The sequence below is a fragment of the Numida meleagris genome, chromosome 3, assembly GCF_002078875.1.
Source record: "Numida meleagris isolate 19003 breed g44 Domestic line chromosome 3, NumMel1.0, whole genome shotgun sequence".
Lineage (NCBI taxonomy): Eukaryota > Metazoa > Chordata > Aves > Galliformes > Numididae > Numida > Numida meleagris.
This window is the reverse complement of record NC_034411.1, coordinates 111,427,890-111,451,872: the sequence shown is the minus strand read 5'-3', so window position 1 is coordinate 111,451,872 and position 23,983 is coordinate 111,427,890.

Below are 23,983 nucleotides of genomic sequence, written 5' to 3'. Positions count from 1 at the left end.
ACTGTGCTTCTTTTTCTTTTCTTAAGTCAGTAAAACAAATCTCAAATTTGTAAAAGTACCATGCAGTGGAGGCGGACTCAGGGGTGGTGGTTTTTTTCCATTAGTCACATTACGAATTGAAATTGCAAAGATAATTGGCTGCATTCTGCTTCCAATTGCCTCTATTTCTACTCCACTGATATCATTAGGGATTGCATAGGTGCTGCAGAACAGAATTACATTCACGTCTCTTTGAAGCACTAGGTACCTTTGTGTGGTGGGGAGGTTATTTGTTAGGGAAGGCTTCTGGACGGCAGGGATCAACAGGATTTGGAGGCAGCTTTGGTGTGCCAAAACAGGGCTGAATCTGAGCACCATGAGAGGTGTTTGGTACAAGGATGATGGGTTGCACTGGGAGCAGGGGTATCTCCTCTGGTGCTGCACTGACTTTCTTCTCCTTTCCAAGGTGAACAGGACTTTCTCTTCTGCTGCTAATAGGGAGTGATGTGGCAGGGTATCTGATTGACTAGTAGAGATTTTCAGGCTGGGTCTTTCATAACATGCATTTCTGGGCTGCAGTGGCCACCCATCCCGTGCAGTTGTGTGCTGGCTGTTTGCTGTGTTTCTGTTCTTCTGCCCCTTACTCCTAAATCACTACTGGCTTCCAGTGTCACTCATTGGCACCATAGAACTAGATGATATTTTTCAGTGACCTGCAGACTCCTTGAAGAAAGGCTCCAGAACTCTTTGAAGGTTTGAACTCTTTGAAGAGCAGCTTTTGTTTGAAAATGTTAGCACCTATTTGAAGACAGGTGTTTGTCCTCAAACCTAAGTAGGCAAAAAAGTCAAATGATGTTCCCACCTCACCTGGTGTTATGAAATGGTCTGGAGGAAATGAAGACAAAAAATACTGTACAAGTTTCATGTCAAGTCCACCTGAACTCAGAATGTAGTTTAGTCACAGAGCAGTAACCAAACTGAAATCCCCTTTTTGCAAGCTTCTATTGTTTTCCTAGACTCTTCGTATTTGTTAGATTTTCTTGCTGCAATAACTACTTCATTGTGTAATTAATTTTATTGCAGAATTCATTTGCACAGACATTGCTTTACGTTATTCAATAATTAATTCCCTGCAAGCAGACCTGCTTTTTCTTGTATATTCCCCACATTATTCCCAAATTGTCTTCCCCTCATTTATGTAATGGCAGACACTCTCTTTCCAGTCCTTCTCAGCCCTCCAGCAGACTCCAGTGAGGACTCATGACAGAGTAAAGACAATTTTCATTCCTTGTATCACAGACGAAATCAGTTAGTTTCAGGACAAAAAAAAAAAAAAAAGGAGATGGAAGAGACAGTTACAAGACTTTTTGGATAACAGCTCAAGCTAATGCCTGACTGGCTTTGGGCTTCTTGGGAGCAACATGGTGGCCCTAGTGAAGGCAGGGGAATCTGCAAGTAACCAGTAAGGGTTTGCAAGGGCTGAGATTATGGTCTGGAAAAATGTTATGGGTCTCCAAAGATCAGGAGTGAGTTTAGAGACCTGGGAGGAGATTTTAAGGGGCTGAAGGAGAGGGGAGAAATGTGGGATGAGACCATTCAGTGGGCTTTGGGGGATGCTGGCAGAACAAGGTCCTTTATTTCTCCTTACTCTGAAAGATCTCACAATGAATACAGCAAGTTTGGCAAGCTCACTTCTCCTGGGAGCTCCAGCAAATAACCTTTGTTTTTTTGTGGATCAAAAAATTCAAGTCTTTTGCCTCATTGTGGATTTGCTTAGAATTTTGGTATTTACAAAGCTCACACTTTTTTTCACAGGTTGGTTTGTCTGTTTCTTAGTTTCACATAAATTGATTTTCTGCACTGTGATATTGTTTATCACTTGGTTTTATCCCATTTCTAGTGCTTGGTCAAGAAAATGAATAGTAACTATTTTTTTCTTCTTTGATATTTTATACTTCTACTGCCTGTTAATATGGAAATGTGGTGGGTTTTTTTGTATTTTTTTTTTTTGTAAAATTTTGGCTTTGCAAAATTGAATGATACCCTACACTTTTTGTCTTGGACAGGAGTTATGCCAGCTAATGTAGAGTTTATTTTTTATACTCCTTAGATAATAGGTGAGGTGGGTCCTCCGCATGGTATCTTAGAAGAATTTCTCAAGTGAATTTGCATGTTTACAGGTTTGTGAATTTGCTTTTGCAAGTATTTTCTATTTTCTGTTCAAGAACATTTCTCCAAGACAATTTCTGCTACAGCGCTTGTTTGACCCAACATTTGTCTGAAAGAGTTGGAGAAAAAAATAAAACGAAAACATGCAGAGCAACATTACTAGTTGACTCTTCATTTCACATAGTGGCCACAGTCCAACCATTCCTGATGGCTTTATTTATTTATTCCTGATGACTATTGTTGAATTGAATTCTGAATTCAAAGCTTGGTTTTCAGGCACGTTTCAGAAATAGAAGGTGTTCAAATCAACAGCCTCAAAGGAATCTGTGCTCCAGGGGAAGACTCGATTAAAAGATGATGCCTGGATTTGTTGAGATTATTGAGACTTTTTGTAACAGACTGTAATTCACATCTTAATATGTCAGGGCCCATCTACCTTAAATAGTCCGTCATACTCCAAATATCAGGTTCCAAGTTTTTCATCTGAAATATTTTCAGTAACCACCATCAGAAAAGTAATACGCTCTTTAGGGATTAATCCAAATATCACTGCAGTTGCTAGGAGCTTTACTTTAAATAGATTGGATCGGAGATACACCCAATTAATATGCTTTTAATCTGTTTTGTAGCAGATTTCATGGCCTTTTGCAAGCTGGTATGAATTCATTCAACTCAAAACATTCAAAAGCTAGAAGCTATTAATAATGGCAGCATGACACTGACTTTAAATTACAATGTCACATTTCTCGGTATAGCGTCAGAAGTGGTATCCCACTGATGGTGACTATGCAGCTTCTTGTCAGCTTGGAGCACAGAGTCAGCTCACATGTTCATGCAGAAGATGTTGGAGCATGTTGTTCTCCATCATCACTGATGCTCAGAAACAGAAGGAGTGCAGTCATTTCAACCTCAGTCATGCAACTACCATCCTTTGAAAGGCTCCAGAAGGACATCATTAATGGGCAAAGGAAGAGCCACTGATGAGATCTAGTTGGACTTCAGTAAGGCCTTTGACAGTTACCCCACAACATGCTGCTCTCCAAATTGGAAAGAGATGGATTTGATGGGCGGACTGTTCAATGGAAAAAGAACTGGCTGCAGGATCGAGTCCAGAGAGCGGTGGTCAATGGCTCCATGTCTGGATGGAGATCAGTGACAAGTGGTGTCCCCAGGGGTCAGTGCTGGGACCGATACTCTTTAATATCTTCATCAATGACATTTGAGCTTGAATCTACCCTCTTTGAACTTGAAATAGCTTTGAGCTTGATAGAATAAGGGGAAATGTTTTCAAGCTTAAAGAGGGTAGATTTACCTGAGATATAACTAAAAAGTCTTTCACAGTGAGGGTGGTGAGGCACTGGCACGTGTTGCCCAGTGATGTGGTTGATGCCCCATCCTTGGAGACTTTCAAGGCCAGTCTGGATCAGGCCCTGGGCAACCTGATCTAGCTGTGGTATCCCTGTGCATTGCAGAGAGTTGGACTAGATGGCCCTCAGAGGTCCCTTCCAGCTCTAAGGGTTCTATAATTCTGTGATTCTGTGTTTCTGTGACAGCCTTGTGTCAGTCTCAGAGCACAACTGACCTGATCTTTGGCCCTACAGAAGGCAAAAAATGTGATTGTTGAAGTTCTTTATGCAGGCACAGCACATGCAAAATCAATATATTAGGTGGACTTGGGATACTTAGACAGCTTGCCCTTGATTATCCTTCATTACAACAAGATTTAATATGAACTTTATTTGAATGCATTAGCATATATATATTGCCATTATTCCTTAATATTTTATCATGACAACACATTAAGATAGCTACAAATGGTGACTGAGCCTCTGCTTGATGACATTTACATGTATAATATGCTTGTATAGGACTCAAGTTTCCTTCATCTTTGCCAGCACAAGGTATTGTTAATAACATTAAAAGAACAAAAAATCAATCAAAGGCAGAGTTGTAGTGGCTCATGGTTCTGTGGAAACAGAAATGAAATTTACAGTTCATGAAAGTTTAAAAAGAAAAAAAGGAGAAGGCAATTTAGGTTTGACATTTCTCAATGAAGTAACGATTCCCAATTTGAAAATGTAATGAGTTACATGACATTTTGCTTCCAATTTTCATCCTAGTTTAGGTTAAAAACCTTCTGGAAAACATTTTCTAGATGTGGACTGTGTCTCAGTATTTCCCTTCAGATGAAACCTCAAGATGTCATTTGAGTTGCAGACTCGACAAATGCTATGTTTCAACGTTTGCAAAGGCAGTGTCCTCCATCCAACATTTCTCCTTCAAGGGAAAATGTTCCCACTTGGCGAAGGGTTTTGCACCAGGCTTAGTAAATAGTTGCAAGAGATCTCCAGTTCCCTACCACTTCTTCCTCCTTGCTCCTCCAAGGGCCTGTTGCCTATGGTCCGTGGTCTCAGCCCATATATCTAATGAAGGTATCCACCATGAGCTTACTTCATTCTGTGAGCCAGTAATGAGGTTACTTTTGATCATTAAATCCTAACCTTGGCATGCGTTTTTGGCATGGTTTCATCCAAATTGTGAAGGTTAAAGATGAGAAAACTCTGTTCTTCTGGTGTTTCAGAGAGAACTTTCAATGAAGATTGAAACTACAGAACTGCTGCAAGTGAGAAACTCATAGATTGTCTAGCTTTATTCTGAGATGTCCAGAGGTTTTATCCTTGGTCCTCTTCATCAGCAGAGCTATTATCTTCCACTGCTGCTGTTTGTAAGCTCTATAGTTTTCTTCCTTATTCGGAAGGTTTGTTTTTAGGAATGAATCTGTAGAGATGACTGCCTTTGTATCAAGATTCCTCCTGTAGAGGAAACTGCTATTTTCCATAGAAACTTTGAAGCCATGTAAGTTTTTGAAGAGAACGCAATTTTCAGTAAATAATTAGTTTCCTCACTGAAATGGATTCCTGTGACAGTCTATATTAACACCGATTGCATTTGATTATATGTTGATTTTAACAAAAGCACACATTTCAGAGGCAAAAATATAGCCAGTGAAAAAAAATGTTAACCAGCTTTGGCACTAGGCAGAGAAATCTATTTTCTTTTAGCTTCTGGCTGCCTTTCAGGCTATATTGTTCATTCTTCCTACCACTTGAACACACTGAATTTTAGAAAAGTACCCGTGCCCTGCAAAAATACCAAGCATAGAGCATGTAAAAGAAATAACATAAAATGATTTTAAAAAATAAAATAAAAATCACCTCTCACTTTAATTTATTTTGATTTTAATAGTAGATTATTAAGCTAATTTTTAAAAGTACAAAGGAAAGAAAAGTGCATTTCAAAATCCTTGTGCCTGTCTCCAGCTTATTTCAATCACTGATGTTTTCTTCCCTCAGTTTTATTTCTCTCATAGGATCATAGAATGGCTTGGGTTGGAAGGGACCCCAAGGATCATCAAGCTCCAGCCCCCCTGCCACAGGCAGGGCCACCAACCTCCACATCTAATACCAGACCAGGCTGCCCAGGGCCACATCCAACCTGGCCTTGAACACCTCCAGGGACCAGAGCATCTGCCTGCTCTAGTGAGGAGCACTACAACACAAATTCATGTCATTTGTTACAGCTATGCTTGCCATTAGCGTACTGTAACATGCCATGGTTTGCATTTTTTTTGTTTAAAGTACGCACATATTTTTGCATTTGATTATTTTTGACATGTATTGATCTGTCAGACTTGATGTTAATACCACTGTCATACCAAAAAAGATTTAGAAGGAAGCAGAGATGGGTGGCCTACAGCTAAATTGCCTTCTTCCACACCCTGCTCCACCAGCTGTGCTTTGAATCACTCATCAGGCTTTTTTTTTCAATGCACATAATATTTAATGTCAGCAGAAAGTTAAAGAGGAAGAAAAGGGAATGTGTTTCAACATTGGATGGCTGCCAAATTTTTTGGCAGGTAAGAGTGAAGATTTCAGAACGTTCTTTTGAAGATAGAAGCTTACCGATAGATAAATAAATAAATGATCAGATTGCCTCAGCATGTTGAAAAGCATCATAACTTTCAGGAGAAGAACCTGACTCCATTGAAATCCCTGGCAAAATCTCAACTTGCTTCAATGAGGAAATTTTATTTTTTTTCTAAACTCTCTGATCCTGGAGGATTTTGGCTGATGGTAGCAATTGCAGACATTAATTTGGACAAAGAGCAATCAATTAAATGTTGAGGGATTGCATAATGTTCTGCAGCCCACTGGAAAACAAACAAACAAAACTGAAAAAAATCTGCTTTGCCTGAAAAAGCTCAGATACCAAGACATGCAGGGTAAGCTGTGCAAAATGTGATCAGCCTCACCCTACCTTTGCTCTTTCAAAACCTGGCCTCTTCTTTGAACTTACTGTACGACTTGGGAGTCAGCTCCAGCTTCAGACATTTCCGTGGTGACATCATGTAAAGGTGGATCTATGAAGGTGTTGAGATTTCCTTTATGCTCAGTGGGAACCTAGCCAGTACTGCCAAGCAACCTGCAAAGCAGTTCAGCTCATGCTGTACTAAATGCCACAATGAAATTCCGTCACTGGGAGGTAAGTGGTATCTCTGGGGGAAATGTTTCCCTCCAACCTAGAAACGAGGCAGACCACGCACCCTCAGGGACCACTTTTGTCTGGACTGACCACAAGGGCAGTCCCAGAAGACCAGTTGACATAGAACTCTGGTTTCTTGTGCAAAGTAAAAATATCTTGGGACAGGAAGGCACTTGCAAAAATTTGCCGCAGTCAATGAAATTAATCCCTAATTACCACAAACATGCTATTTTATTCCAGTCGCTTCTTGGCAGGCAGAGGGTTGTGCTGGGGCAATTGCCCAAGGCAAACCTTCTGGCTGGTAGAAAAAAAATATCACTGGCATCGAAACTTTGAGATTAATAAAATGCTTGGGATTTCTGTGGATTAAATATACGTGAAGGTGTGTACCAACTTTGAGCACGTGGTCTTGTAGCATTGTACCTTCTCCCTAGAAACATGGTCTTTCTCATGTTTGCCGTCGTTAAGTTTTCGAGCATTTTTCTCCCATGGCACAGGACTTTTTTGAACATCTGACATCCAACTATGAACAACTCCTTAGTGTTCTTGAGAAGTGAAGATGGCTGAAAATAGAAGAAATACTGACTTAAGAAATAGGAAAGCTACTAAAAATAGAGCACTGAAGCTGGAAAGAGGGAACATTCTTATGATTAATGGCTGTTTGTGGAAAGGTATTTCCATGAATCTAACACTCACAAACTCTTTCAGCACCAAACTTAGGGAATGACATTTATTCTGTGTATAAATGTTATATTCTATCAACTGAAGGTATAGCAAACAATGGAAATTAGAAAATTCTTATCTTGCCACTGAAAGACAGGACGACTTTTACATCTGTTATGAGAGCTGTGCATTCGGGTTATGTTGAGAACTGTGCACGTTTGTCACAGCTAGGTGGTACCACAAAGGACTTAGTGACAAACTATCAATTTCTGAAGCTGCAAACAGGCTGTTTTGAGGAGCTTAAACAGGGCATTGAAAACTACAAAATGATGGAGGCAAGCATGGCAAGATTGCCATCTTAGCAAGCAGGAAAGAGCATGAAACTCTAAAGAGAAGAGACAGTAAATCTGTCAGAATAACGCCCATAGCCTCTTTACTATGGCTGCATGTCACACATTTAAAATTCTGTTCCTCAGCAGGAAAAGAAGCCTTCTTAATGAAACAAAAAAATATTGCCTCTACTTCTTAAAAACATCAATATCCTACTGATAGGATTTATGTTCCCTGGCTGAAGACTCATAGCTGGCCTCTATGCATGGATTATGAAGGGTGATGGAAGCAAGAAACTTAGGTTGCAGGTAAAGCATAAATAAAAATGTCAAAACTCAAGTAGGAACAGCTTTCTAAACCTAGATGTAGAACTACAAAGGAGATGGGAGTCATTGTCTAGGAGCTACAGTGCATCTCGTAAATGAAATTGAACTAGATGTTCAATACAATGCTATAGACCCTTAGCATGGGAAAAATTTCCTTAGTTCTCTATCCAGTGAGCTAAGTCTCTGAATTTTATTAGTTGGCTGAAAAAGTCTGTGGGGAGTGGTTTTCATGGATTTTGTTTTATTACAGCATGAGAAATCATTAGTTAGGCTAATATAAGAAGGATAGATCTTATGGGATAGAGGAGTATCAGTTCCCCTAAAACAATACATCTTCGGGATATTGAGAATCTGTCTCTGCAGTTTCTTTCAGGAAGCAGGTATTTCTTGAAGCATTAGCAAACTGTAAACATTGGCTTTTCACTGGATTCGTATCTTAATGTGTGCATTCAAAGGGTTTTGTTTGCTTGGACTGGAAACACTACAAAAGCCTATGGCAGAGCGAAAATAATTTTCATGTTGCATTGGGCTAGTTTGGCCAGTAACTGTGTCTGGCCAATCTCAGAATCTTCTATCTTCACACAGAAGTAAATTGATGCAAATTAACTCTGAGTTTTGATTACATCCTATTTAAAATTTAATTACTGGACATATGCTTAGAATGGTAATGCCCCCTAAGATGAATGATATTAGCTGTGTTTTCCCTCTTTTGTTACCAAGCACAATATAAGTATTATTAGCATTCACTGAGATGTTTGATTCTACAGCGAAAGCTTGTCCCAAGCTGCTCATGCACAGAGATGCAGTACAGCAGTTCTCTTTGTGGTGCAAGGAAAGAAATAGTCTTCCTGTCCATCCAGTTCCCAGGAGCTTCCCCATTGGCACCCATCCCTCATTACCACCTGAACTGGTGGATCCCACGTACCTTGGTGCAGTTCCATCACCTATGTGTTCAGGGACTTGCCCTGCCTTACTTTCTGCCTCTGGCACTGTAGGGCTGGAAATAAACACAGAACTGTAAATTCAATACCAAAATTTGCTTAAGAGATAATGTCAGTGCAATGTGGTGTTGTGACAGGATAATGGTTTCCTGACACAATAAAGCTGCCAAAAGGAAGCCAAGCCGTTTATAGATAATAAACGTCAAGACAGAGGTAGATGTTTATTTTCAGAGCATCACAAGCCTATTATTCTGTCAGACCCTCCCGTTTCAATTTCCTTATTTCCATTTTGCTAAATGAATAAGGAACAGTAAGGAATGAGATATCCTGCAGGCCAATCACAAGCCAGTTTGGCCTGACAGCTCCAACGAGGCATTACCTCGTGTCAACACACGTCTCTGCTGAGGAGCTGCATCGCTCTGAATTGCAGACAAGAGCTTCAGATGAACAGAAGTTCTTTTGTCTCTTCCATGACGTGTTTACCTGCCAACGAAACCGTTCTCAGTGCAATTAAACCTTTGGCATTTCAGAGAAGAGGAACACGCATGGGGCAACTGAGGAGGAAACATTTCTCAATACTGCATATCTATGAGCTCAGAAGAGGTGAGCGTTAAATAGGTGAAGCTGTTAGATGAGGGCCATGGCCAGTCCAACACACATATTTGTGTAGGTTCAATGGTCAGGAGTTTCTAGATACCGGGTATTTCCTTTTATATCTGTACTGCTAGTAGAGGTGTTTTCAGTAAATCCAACGTCACCTCAACAGGAACAAAAGGGAAGGGAAGAAGGAGCTGTCTGTGTTTATTTGCTGTTGCACGTAACATATAAAATTTGGAGCTCCTGCAGTGGGCAAGATACCCTGAGCAGGCCATGCCAGCACGGGTTTTGAGAATGCATCCAAAGGAAAGTAAGTAGTATATGAAATGGGGCAAAAAGTGTATTTCCAAAGCAACATACACCAAGAAGGAGAAACCACTATGTAAGAAGAAAGCTGTGGTGACATTTGCACTCACAAATACCATTTCTTTCATGTGCAGATTTCCATTCACCTATTAAGTGAAGTGAAATGGCCTCCAGAATAAGCAGCTTGACAAAGGAAACTCTTGGCAGATTTCCTATGCAGAGAACATCAAGGGCATGGCATTCACCTTCAGCCTTCCTGCTGGTCCGTTCCTCTGCCTCTGCTGGTTTTCCTGAGGCTGCTCCTCCTTCTCCCTCGGGAAAACGGCATTGCATTATTTTTTGTACACTCTTTCTTTCTTTCTTACTGAAATTAAAACACCCAGGATAAAAATCCTCCACAGAGGACTGCTCATCTGGAGATGAGCCCTAATCTTCTTTGGACGGCAGCCTAGGCTCTAGCTTGTGTAGGAATGCCTGAATATCTGACGGCCAGTGTGTGAAAACATTTATTTCCAGGGAGAAGATGGATGTGGTCACCAAGAATAAGTGCCAGCCTGTCATGATGAGGCCATTTCAGGATTATCTCATGATAAATAAGTGCAATCCTTCATATTTGTAATCGTATCTGTCCATAGATCCGTGCTGGCATTAATACAAAAGGGAAATAGACTTACTGAAATATTCCCCAGTTTCTACCCAAAGGAAAACTTTTGTGCTCTTCCTGACGGAGTACTAAATCCCCATTGCAATAAGTGACTTATTCAGTAGACCGCTTGGATGAATGATGGAGCTGGCAACACTGAGACCCCTACAGTCTCTAAAAGTAAGTTCATTTTACTGCCCAGCCACCTGAAGGTTAGGTACGTGTCTGAACTTACTCTCCAGGAGCCATCAGTAGAGAGAGGCATATCTAAAGGCTATTTCATCCCATGCTAAGGAAGAGATCTAATATAAGTCTAAGATGAACCACCTGGTGATGATTTTGTTTTGTTGATTATTGAACACTCACCTAACTAGATGTGACTAGGCACAGGTGAGTTGTATCCCATCCCGTAAATGAATTTCATGACTACTTATTGCATGATAATTCAACATTGCAATACAAAATACACTGTGCACATTAAAAAAAGGTAAAACTGAGAGCTAATAAAATGCTAAAAATCTATCACACTATATAAAAGTATAGATTTTTCTGTTATGTTTTTGCTTTAACAATAAGTATCCTTAATATTTAATTTGAAATTACAACACTTCTATTAATCTACTTAGAAGAGCCTAGAAATGAGATGTATAGTTACTGCTATTTATATAAATCATGTAAACTAAAAAACTTCAAACATTTCCGAGTTCTTCCTGAACTTATAAAAGCATGAAACCATTGAACCCATGAGAAGCATGGAGCAAGTAGCAGGAAGGAGAATTTAAGAGCTAAATTGATGTAAGTGGCACTAAACTCTGTTTCAGTACGGAGTATTTATTCCAATGATACAATCAACTTGTTTAGATGCTAGTTCATGTAAAGTAAGGAAACCAACTGGGATCCAAGGAAGTTGGAATATTCTTTGTTACAGTCTGGAAGGATGAGATCTGCTATGGCAGAATGTTAGATAATGAGTTCTGATGCAATCAGCGCAAATTATTTGTACAGATTATAATTTAAATTCATCCCAGATGCAAAAGATCTTTAAAATCTCTCCTGCCTTGCTTGTTCATCTAGGACATTCAAGATAATTTTATTTAACTAATAAAAATGAATTTTAAAATGCTTGGTTTCTGTACTTTAATTAAATTCCAGGATCCATGCAAAAGCTATTTGGCACTTACTGTTGGGGGAAAGGGAAGTTAATTAACTCTTTAGTAAATAAGCAATTTGTCATTCACATTTTCATAATAAAATAGAAATGGAAAAAAAAGTAACATAAATATAGGTTATTCTGGGTTATTCTGTGCATTTGCTTAAGTAAATGCATATATAGAGACTATATTTGCAGAAGAGTGTCCCAGATTCTGCCAACCACTGAATGTATGCATAAGAACATACCTATTACATTTTCTTTTCATTTTCTTATTTTGCAAAAGAAAAAAAAATACAAAGCAGATTTTCTTTTTTTATTATTTAATGCTATAATTTGCGTATTCTTGAGGAGAGTAAGACTGAGGAAATATGTTCTGCTTCATGGATGATGACTTCCATGAGAAGCCCTCTTCCACTAGAAGGAGCTTCAAGACTGACACCACCTGGAAACTCACAGCAGACTCATGAAGTCTTCCAGTGCTGGAGAACACGGCCCTTCCCTGCACAGTCAGTGCTATGCTTATCTGTTCCTCATGTTAGAGGTTCTTGTTAGGAGATTCTGGTGCAATATCTAACAGCCTTCTTGCTGAGGTTTATTATATGTTATTCTATTTACCAAGGACACAAAACATTAATTCTTTCTTTTTTTTCTATCTGATTTCCACATATTTGAGGGGGAAAAAAAAGATTCTCTGGGCTCCATTGTTCTTTACCTTAGCAAATGCAAACTGTAAGGAATATTTTCTTAGAGTTTGCAGCACTGTCTCAGGGTGAAAGTGAAGAAGTAAAGCATAAAAAACTGAGAATTCTGCAGAGGGAAGAAGGTTTAGGAAGTAATTCACAAAATCTTCGGAAGAGTAAGGGGTATGATATTTTTGAGTATCATTTTGTATTTGATATGTTGGTCCTAATATGCAAAGCACTTCATGATCTCAGCATGGCATTCCTATGAGACAACCTAAATTCTCCTTTTGGCAAGATGGAGACATTCACACAAAAGAGAAGGCAACTAGATTATCTCCTAGTGGAGTCCTGTGCTAACAGTTTGCTGAAGCTCTGTGTCGGAGTCCCTTGCCTCAGCACAGACAGCGTTACTGGAATCAGCAGAGCAAAGGTACAAGAAGCACCCAACAATGAACCCAACAACGTTCATAATTACTGACGTTCCAGCTGGGCAACTTGACTTCGTAAGGGATAGAGGAGAAATATTCAAACAGAAATGAACTGGCTTTTGAAAAGTTTTGTTTATCTTTTATTGCAATTTAATTAAAACCCATTGATATCAAATGATGAGGTTTCTGCTGTGGTAGTTACTCAGGCGATCATTTTCATGCTGATGATGACAGAATCTTGAAGTCAAACCCAATAATTAAATTCAGCAGAGAACATCAGAGGAAAAATATTGACTGAAGCATCAATTCATGTTTTTTTCAGGAGATAAAACATCTCATGCATTGCAGCGGAGCCTGTTTGCAGTGAAGTCGATCTGATGCATATTGCGACTGTTTCTTGGGAAAAAAGTATGACAGAAGTGGGCACCAGTTCCTGAAGCTTCCTATCAAAAAGACGTGAATTTGCAAGGGAAGGAGGAGGAAATCACTTCTGCAGCACTGGGGATTTCAGCAGCTTGGTAAAGAAGGACACTGTGATGCTGTTTGTCCTCTTCAGAATGGGAGGAGGGAGACAGTCACGTAGTTTAAAGGGGCAACTTAGTTATTAGTTTCTCTTCTTACGTATTTTTCTTATGTATAAGCAACAGAAAAGGCAAATCAACAAATGAATCAGAGATGGCCTTTTGTGGTCAGTAGGTAGGAATCACAGCTTAGAGCAGACAGGCTATCACAAACAGTGCTAAGACAGGATTTTTCCATCCTGTCCTTGAGTCCCTGAGTCCTTGAGTTGTGTACTCAGAACTAAAGTCCAAACCTGGACTGACCTGCACACTGGGCAAAGGAAAGGTTCTTATGTTCCATCTCTTTGTGACTTCCAACAACATCAGGGCTAAGTCATATCAAGCCTTGAAGTGTAAGCACAAGTCATGTATCATAGAGACTAATCTCATATGATGTATCTTTGCAGATTTTCAGTTCTGTTGAAATAAGTCCAGACTGTGATGCAGTAAGAAAGGAAACAAACAACCTTTTATTCAAAAACACCAATTAATTCAGATATTCTCTATCCTATCCTGATTATTGTTTGAGTGTATAAATGTGCATTCAGTTAAACCGAATGCATTTCTTCCACCTTGTTTCAATTTCTATCCCCCCCTCCATTCCTTTCAGCTCCCATTCCATTTGGTTCCATTTGCATAACAAGATTTTCACTAATACCTGACCAAAGAAAGACTCCTGAGAAACCTTTCACAGTACATCCATTTGGAAAATGGAGCAATCATGATTACTCTCAGGCTGTCATTTCCTAACCAGCATTTCACTCATCTTGTTTCGGCTTTGCCTGGACCGTGTCACAAAAGATCCTTTTGTGAGGAAGTAATATGGAACATTGTCATGAGACATCCTAAAGTGATGTATCTCACTACCTCAGCTTCCCTATTTTGAAGCCTGCTGTAAAAGGAAATCAATTTCATTTGACAAATTTTTCTTACAAAAAACACATTTCTACTCATTTCTCCCTGTGTCTTTTCACGTAGTTGTTGCTCAATTTTGCCTGTTTTTTTTTTGTTGTTGTTGTTTTTTGTTTTCTTTTTTTTTTTCCAACTGAAGTTCAGCTGGCTGGTCATATTCTTTGGCTTTTTCTTCCTCTTTTCCCTTCTAAGAATGCTCAAGGCATTTACTTCTTCTATCTTATGGAATCTTACCTGACTTTGTGGACATCTGACAATAACACAGGTATTTTTCCATAAAATATCTAAGAATACAATTTGAATGCATCACAGAGTTCTGTATAATCTCTTCTATTTTTGGTCCACTTTGATTTTCAGCCCTTTATTTCTGACATTCACGTTTTAGCCATCTGATGGGATTGCAGTTGACCTTCTAGCTGAAAAGGTATCAATTATTTAAACCTTCTTAAGGCTTCTAGCAAGTACGGAAGAAAAGCTGTTTCTTAAAATACCCATCTTGCTGAAGGATCAAGAAGACCCAAGCTAAGAAAATGTTAATGAGTTTGGTGCACAGCAGCATCCATTCCCTCACGGGATGATCTAAATCAGCAGAGATCTTCTTTCCCTTAGTGCAGAATAGTAGCGGACTCTTGCAATAGAGAATGAGGGCTGAGAGGAAGCACTCTGTTTTGTGTACAACTACTGGCAGAAACTTGAAGTCTTTGGTGAAAGCTGGGATCCAGAAAGAACAGAAGAAGCTGTACTCCAACAAAGACAGAATAAACTGTTAAACTAGGTTGCTTTAGGAAAGCAATATATGCGTATGCAGAAGAGAGAGGATGAAATGGAGGGACAGAGTGTTTGTGTAGCTGGGTAGGTTGTGACTGATGTGTTAATATTAAACTGTGTGTGGAGAGGTGCAGACACGTGAGGACATGACTGCCCATTGATTTTTTCCCCATTCTAGCTCTCTGCACTCATTCCCATATTCCAAAACTACTTATTGTGGGTCGGACTGCTTTCCTGACATTGATTGATACCTCTCTTCTTTCTTTTGTATTGGTTCCTCATCTCCCATAGGAGTACTCTGAAATGACACCTCTGGTTCTGATACAGTTACTCAACACAGTCATGAAAAACTAAGAGAGGCTGAGTGCAGAAACACGAGAATTCAAAGGCTGAGACCACTCTCATGCCCAGGAGTTTCTAGAAAAGCATTTTTCAAAAGACAGAATTTAGGGGATCTTCCAGAGCGTGGGAAATCTGCCGATATACATCAATAATAAGAAATGATGAATGAGATCTCCTGTGAAAGCCAATGTGACATCAATCACAGAACCAGAAGAGGAAAAAAAGACACAATTAAAGCAGAATTAATAACGTGTAAATAATTAATAGGGAATATAATTAATTAATACTTGTCTCCAAATTTTTACAGAAAACATGTCTCATAAAACAAATGCAATTTAAATATTTGATGATTTTCCAAGGCTGGCTAATTAAGGTAACAACAAAGATGTAACATATTTAGACTTCCATGCGGTGTTTGACTTTTTGCTGCATAACATTTTGATTAAAAAATTAGCACCACAAGATGTCAATAAATCATATGTCTAATAACTAATTCACCAACCCAAAAAAGGGGTTGTCAGTGGGAAGTCACGATGACCAGAGGATGCTCTTAGTATGGCTCTGCACAGACTGCTGCTAGGTCTGTTGCTATCCCCTATTTCTGGAAGGCAGTTTGCAATCCCAGTTGGTAATATTTGCAGATAACAGAAAGACTGTCAGCATGCTAAATAATGCAGGGAACGGAGCAACAATGCACAGCAATACACATAACTCTGTGAGCTGATCCCAGACCAGGGTATGTAGCCACCGGCGAGCAGGAGAGGTGAGGAAGCTTCTCAGCTTGGCATGTGAACTGCTCCACGTGAGCGGTGCTGGGTCAGGAAAGGGACTGCAACCTCGGTAGAGAGCGGACCAGAAAATAGGGCAGGGAGGTGACACTTGGCTCAAGGACTCGCTTTTCTCCTCTCACTGCCACCCCTCTGCTTGCACGTGATTTTTCTAATTAATCTTTTCCTTGGAAAAGATCTAGTTTGCCTGGTTTGACTCGTGAAGAAACACCTGCAATTTTTTTGTCTCCTAATGGCTCCTATTGACCTATATAAAGATCTATTGTCTCTGTTGATAGGGGATTCTGCATTGTTCACTCACAGGTATCGATTAAGCAGCTTTTCTCAGCATTAAGTCCATTAAATTAGTCCAGTGCAACAAAAACCTCATACCCCAGAAGAAAATTGTCTTTACTGGTGCATATGAATCATAGAATCACAGAATCATAGAATCATAGAATGGTCTGGGTTGAAAAGGACCTCAAAGATCATTGAGTTTCAACCCCCCTGCTGAGTGCAGGGTTGCCAACCAGCAGACCAGGCTGCCCAGAGCCACGTCCAGCCTGGCCTTGAATGCCTCCAGGGACGGGGCATCCACAACCTCCCTGGGCAACCTGTTCCAGCGCCTCACCACCCTCTGAGTGAAAAGCTTCCTCCTAATAGCCGACCTAAATCTCCCCTGTCTTAGTTTAAAACCATTCCCCCTTGTCCTGTCACTATCAACCCATGTAAATAGGTGTACCCCCTCCTGTTGATACGCTCCCTTCAAGTATTGGAAGGCCACAATGAGGTCTCCCCGGAGCCGTCTCTTCTCCAAACTAAACAAGCCCAGATCCCTCAACCTTTCCTCATAGGAGAGGTGCTCCAGCCCTCTGATCATCTTAGTGGCCCTCCTCTGAACTCATTCCGAGAGCATATGGTGCATATACTGTGGCAAAAGCTACAAGCTCTCAGTTTCCATTAAGGTCAAGACGCACCTCAAATCAAATTCATGCTTTGCTAGGATTTGGGCCATTAAAATTGAATTTCCAGCTGATGTAAAAGTAGGCAAGATCGCCGAGTTACTGGTTTTACGGAGAAGTAATGATCCTTCCTTTTTTTTTAACGGTATGCTTTTCTTTTCTCTTTGTCTATCTCTCAGTTCCAGTAATTCATAATCCATTCTTCTATTTTCCTATTTTATAGCTATCCTGCAGGAGTAATGCGAAACATCATCAATCAGTATTTGTAAAGCGCTCAGAGGCTATCAGCTGGAAGGAAGTGTATCAATGCAAATTGTTATAATTGCTGTTACACTGCTGCCCAGGGACCCACAGACAGGATCAGGCCCTGCCGTATTCAGGGATGCGCAGACTAAGTCACACCGTGTGAGAGTGGACAGAAGATAAATGCTGAGGAAGTGGCAGGAAAACAGAAATTTAATAAAATATAAGAAAGGATGGTCCTGGGATTCTTTACTAGTTTAAGACCGAATATTTTGTTTCTGCTACAGGCTTTTGCCCAGTTTTGTTTCTAGCAATGACTACAATACGTAGATTTGGAATATATTTACCCTGGGTGATCGACACTGATCTAAAGGTGCTGACCCAGGAGTTCTGGACTCCTCTCCTAGTCACTGTTACCTAATGCAGTTTTTGTAGTGCAATGCACGTGGCCATTATTAGACACTTACAGCAATGAGGAGATCTCACATGGTGAGAGAAATGATGCTCAAGTGCTTCTTCCAGTGACAACAAGGTAGGCCCAGAAAACTGTCTCATGTGTGGGCATTCAGATTTGATCAAGCAAATCCCATCCTGCAATTGCCTCTGTTAGTAAATCGAATAGAGCCACAGAACATTCTCAATCACTGGAACGCAGTCATCTAAATTCTTCAATTTGTAGAATGGTCCCAGGAATGATTTTGGCCCTGGACAATCAGCACTTTCCCGACCCAGTCTAGAGCATGGTTCAAGGTTCAGCACCATTCTGAGCTGTCAGTTTGGATGCAGCTCAGCCTGTTCAAGATGCTGAGATCATTTAATGTTACAGACATGGTCTTGCTGTGCCAATTGATCCAGGGCTGGAAAATGGGCCCTGGCACTGCTTCAGTTACTAGGACAGTCATACTCTCCTCTCAGCACCCATCATAACTGTCTGGGAACGTTCAGCCCAAATAGGCCCAGTGATCCCAAGCTGGTACTTACAGCCTCACTGGATCTAGGCCATTTGAGTAGCATTCCATTGGAACTGTGTGGCAGGAACAGGACCAGATCTCCTCCAAGCACTATTAAATTGCTGCGCATTCCCCCAGCCTCCTTCAGTGCATTTTTGTTTTGTTTTGAATTCTACATTACTCTTTTAAAAAATTAATCAGAAATAAGAATAAGCTAGACTTGGACATTTTGCATGGACTCATGACCATGTAGGCTCACTCTTTATGGACCATGAGTATAAATACTTAAGGCAATACAGCTTTTGGCAATAATAATGTGCTTCATGAGAATCTTTTCCAAAAAAATACATTCATTAGTCTTCATGCTCCTTTTTACCCTTTGCTGAAAGTGCTCTTCGTACCACCAAACAGCAAACAACAGCACTAGATCAGATTTATTGCAAATATGCTGATTTCAGGTCAGACTAAATAGATTCCTGAAGCTAGCTGCACTCAAATGGTACATTTGCTCCTTCCTATTGTTTTCTACATCAACTTCTCTAACTGCATTTCAGCCCTGTCCTCACAGCACTCCCGACAGAGGCCATCTCAGGCAAGAGAGAGCTGGGCTGGCAAAATTAGCAGATGTAGCCTGTAATAAAGCAGAGACCCCTGAAGTCTCTTAGGAGGAGGTTTAATGAAGATGCTCTCTTCTACAAGACCAGTAGTACTGCCTTTTCTTTTTAAATGCACCTCTGTAAACAGAAGACAACATCAGCATCTGACACCACCCTCCAATCTGGGACTAAATGACAAGGAGGAAGTGAAATAGTGCAATGAAGTATCCAAAGCATTGTCAAAACAAGGATTAATGCCATCTATTTTCTTACCGTCCTTAGCAGTGTCTTTTCCTGCTTCCTTCAGATCCTGCATTAAAAATAGATTGCAGGAGCTCCAGTGGGTCAGCCTGAAAACCCACAGGATAGATATTGTCTCGTTATAAAGCCCTGAAGGAGGACACTGATAGCAGGTATAATTTACCCTTCCATAGATCTCCTTCTAGAGATGGATTGAAAGAGACTCCTTTGTTTTCAAAGTACTTTTCCAAATAGGCAGGAACATGAAAATAAAGACATATGGTGCCTGAAGAAATGAATATTCATTGTTGGCTTTTATGACTGTAGGAAGCACGGTAACAAGAGCTGAAAATACGAGTTTTAATTTTTGCAGTAGTGATAAGGAGAAGCGTGTGTAGGAATGCCTTTGTTTGATTTTTCACTCATCCGAGGTTACCTCCTCAGTCATTTCCATTTTCTCCAGCTGAATCAATGTTTTCTCTCTCCCAAAAGAAAAACAAAAAAGAAAACAAAACCGCAGCTCAACATCCCCACCCACATGAAGATATTTCTTAACTGTCCACTGCCCACAAAACAAACAAACAAACAAACATGATTTTTCTAATAAAATTCCAAGAAAGTTTCCAGTTTTTGGAAAGACTGAAACAAAAAGTCTTTAGATAATTCATCATCAAAAACTCCGTTCCCAAAAGCTTGGTTTTTGAATTGACTGTTTTTGCTTTTCCAAACTATATATATATTGTAGGAGAGACAAAACAATCCAATCTAAAGATGGAATGAAACAATTTTAAGCACAATACTTTTCAAAATCTTTTTTGTATGTGAAAGTGCTGTCTAACTGCATTCAACCAATATTAACACTTGAAATCCCTGAGCTGGCATCTTCACTTGCATGAGGATGCTGTTGTTATTTTAGCAAGTTCACCAGCTGCCCTGTAGCCACCCACCTAAGGACATTATACTTGACTGCAGGAATAAAACTTTTATAATAAAGCTGAACATTTGAAAACATATCAAGGCACAAAGGGTGTGAAACCGTACAACCCCCCCTACAAGGATTTCAAAGACTCACTACACACCTACGTTTGTTTCTACCGCTACAGCCTTCTGTGCCCTGCTCCCGTGCTGACTCCCCGTGCTTTTTGTGAATATTGGCTGTTTCTGTATAACATCTCTAAAACTGAAGGTTTCTGGGTCCTACAGACCTGACCATCTCCCCAGAAGAAGAGTCACCTCAGTTTTTCACCCCCTCCATTTCAGAAGCTGTCGGGTGTTTCTCAGCTATTTTCGAAAGGACAAACTCAGCCACAGTAAGGACAGGGATTTTTTGTTCTTTTGCTTTCTTGTTTTCATCTGTTTGGTGGTTTATTTTTTTCCCCTGGGGGTTACTCCAGCGCTTACACCCCCTGTCCGATGCACTTTGTCTCCCTCTTCCCACCCCTGCCTCCCTGCCCGGCTCCATGAAGTGCAAGTCCTGCACTGTGAGGAAGGTCAGAACTTAACTGAGAATGGCAAACAAGGGGTTTCTTCTTCAAATCCACGTTCCAAAGACTGTATTTGCAGTCACACTGGTTATTTTCCCACTTCAAAGTAGAAAATCATGTAAGTGTACGGACATAAACTACCAGTCTGTCTCAAGCCTCTTTTACCTATGCTTATATAGATAGCCTTTGTGTTTATTGTAATTAATGACACTATTTAAAGTCTTTTAGTACCTTTAACCGTTACTGTATCCACCCTGCTATTAAACCACAACAACTTAAAATCACTATGTCAATAGGGCTGTTTGTGTATTTCCTTGCTTGTGAATCAACATACGTACTACCATCTGGCTCTTGGGTATCTGACTCTTCCTTCTTCTGTATCTATCAGCACAGCTATGCCACAGAGTAAATTTGCAAGTAAATTTCTATTGTGTTGTCTTTCTGCTACATAATGCTTTTCCCAACTCATGTCTCTCTTTCCCTGTACTGTAACATCTTTTTATTAGGATTGTTATTATTTGTACAGAATGATCTGTTCCCACAGTTGCACCCTTTCTGTGAGTAGGCGTCTCCAATTATTTTCCCTAGCAATAACTGCATTTTTCCAGGATAAGCCTTGTTTCAAATCTTTCTGAGAGTATTCAGGTTGGACAGCAGGAAAAATTTCTTCTCCCAAAGAGTGGTCAGGCTCTGGAACGGGCTGCCCAGGGAGGTGGTGGGGTCATCGTCCCTGGAGGTGTTTCAGAACCGTGTAGCTGTGGTACTAGGGGACACGGTTTAGTGGGGAAAGATGGGTGGTAGGTGGACAGTTGGACTGGATGACCTTGGAGGTCTTTTCCAACCTTGGTGACTCTATGATTCTATGTTTCTCTGGGCTCCAGACTGCCTAACATCCAGCTCCTGCAGCTAGCATCCTGGCATGTCAGGTATTCCTCATTTACAGAGGATTCATAGGATGACACTAGGGTAGGTATAAATATCAGCATGTCCCAATGCTGCTCTCAGAATAGGCGTTGATGCCCTACTTCTTTCTGAGACATACTTCAAAACGACTTTTTAGATCCTCTATGGATTTTGCCATTTAAGACGACCGGCACAACGCACTGGTCACTTTGTCATCCATATTACCTGCAGGGTACAGATGTCAGATCACACTTTGTTGCTGTCCAAGGGACAGACAAGACCAACAGTCAGTGTTTGGGAATAGCCTGTTCTTGGAGGGCAGTGTCCTGGCAAGCAGAAGTTGTCCAGCACTCCAAGATGCTACAGAGAAAGAAACAGTCTTTGTGATATCTTTTTAGACACCAGAAGGCCCTTCTCCTCCCAGGGTGATCTGGATTGCTTGTGCTGGGCTCCTGAACCCCTCCTGTGATTAACAGGAAGATCTGGCCAACATCCTGAGAAATGATGAGTGCTGGGGAGAGCATGCCAGGCAAGGCTGTGGCAATCAGATGTGACTGCAGCTTTCTCTCTGCTGAGCCAGGAGCCGGCACCACATAGGCCACAAGCAAAGAGCACCAGGGCTCTGGGCAGAGATCGCGCAGCCTCTGCTGAAGCCCTCGTCACAAGGATTTCCCTACCAGTAGCACCCGTATTTAGGTATTTGTAGATATATATTTTTAGAAACATTTTAGCATTGCTAGCTGGTTAAAGAAAGGGGTTATCCCACTTTGCTCTGTGCTGTGCGGCCTTAACTTGAGCACTGGGTGCAGATTTGGGCACCACAGTTTTACAAGGACGGAAACAATCAGAGAGCATCCAAAGGAGGGCTGCGGAGATGGGGAGGGGCCTGCAGGGCATGGGGTGTGAGGGGCAGCTGAGGCCCCTCGGGCTGGTGGGCCCAGAGCAGAGCAGGCTGAGGGGAGGCCTCATGGCAGCTGCAGCTCCTCACAGGGAGAGGAGGGCAGCGCTGAGCTCTGCTCTGTGACAGCGACCGGCCCGAGGGGACGGCACAGAACTGCGGCAGGGGAGGGCCGGGGGTGAGGGCAAGGCTGTGCCCCAGAGGGCGGTGGACACGGCCCTGAGCTGCCGGAGCTCAGGGAGCACTGGGACACTGCTCCGATGTGGGGTGGGGACTGGGGGTGCTGTGTGGGGCTGGGAGCTGGATTCAGTGATCTTTGGGGGTCCCTTCCAGCTCAGGATAAGCTGTGATACGATGGCATTCGCTGTCAAAAGCTCTTAAAACCTGCATGTGTAGCAATGAAGAATCGGGTTCCAAGTTCCCACTCAAGGTCTCGCTCATGTGTGCAAGTACAAAGGCTCAATAAAGCCTTTACATTCAGACTTTATTCACTGGGAGCACTCAACCATTGGCATAAGTGCATCATAAAATAGACAGAGAGCTGTAATTTGTACCAATGGAGCTTAGCATTTCCTGGGGCAGATTTCCATCATGGGCAATGCCTCAAGCTGAGGAAGCAGGAGCCTGGTAGGGTCTTTTGTACAGATTCTCCCTCCTTCGGCTTCTCCCTCCTGCTCTCTGTAAGAAAGCCAGCAAGAACCTCCAGATCAGCAGTATCTAGGCCGCTAAATAAAAGCAGCCTGAATTGGAAAGGCACGATGTGCTTGCAGAAACCATCTAAATCTTTAAAAAATTAAACCAGTTTTACCAAGGCAGTTGAGAATCTAATCACCAACTTGAGTAAGGAGGGTTTCCAAAACATTGCTCCCGGCCTCGCTATTGCATCATGCCATCACTCCAGACTTCTGCAGGACCTCAGGCTCCCAGTCTGAATTGTTGGCTCTGACTGAATGCAAGCCCTCCAGCCCTCAGAGATGGGCTGTTCCTGTGTGTGTCTTGTCCATTTGCACAGAAGTGTGGGAGGTGGAGGTGGGAGGTGTCAGGATGAAAGGGATTGCTGAAATAAGCTGTTTTTCTCCAAAACACTGATAATTACTTCAAGCTGAGCACAGCCTGCTGCTTTCCTTGGGCAGAGTGTGCTGTGACAAGCTCTAGCTCCCCAGTTTCCACTCTTCCTGTCCTTGTTTCAATAGGAGTTTATTATGGCAGAACCTTGCTCTCTCAGGCTTTGCACAGCGTCCTAGGTCCCATCCCCAAAATAAATCAATTCCTGCTTAACAGTACTACCTAAAATGTAACAGGAATTGGATGGGGGATATGCACCAAGCAGAGATTCAATATTGAAGAGGGTTTTTTTGGATTATATTCCTATGACTTAGACTTATGATTTAAATATAAAGCTCCTGCATGCAATCCTGCCTTTTCTCCTGCCTCGCCTGCTGGACTGCCAGGGCTGGATCTGCTGTCCCAGGCAGCCTTGGCTGAAGCCCCTGGAGAAGCAGGGCTTCCTGCCTGGAGAGTTGGTGGGCAGCCCTCCTCCTGCAAACACACGCATTTCTCTGCTGCTCTCCCTCAGTCCTGGGAGCTGCAGAATTTCT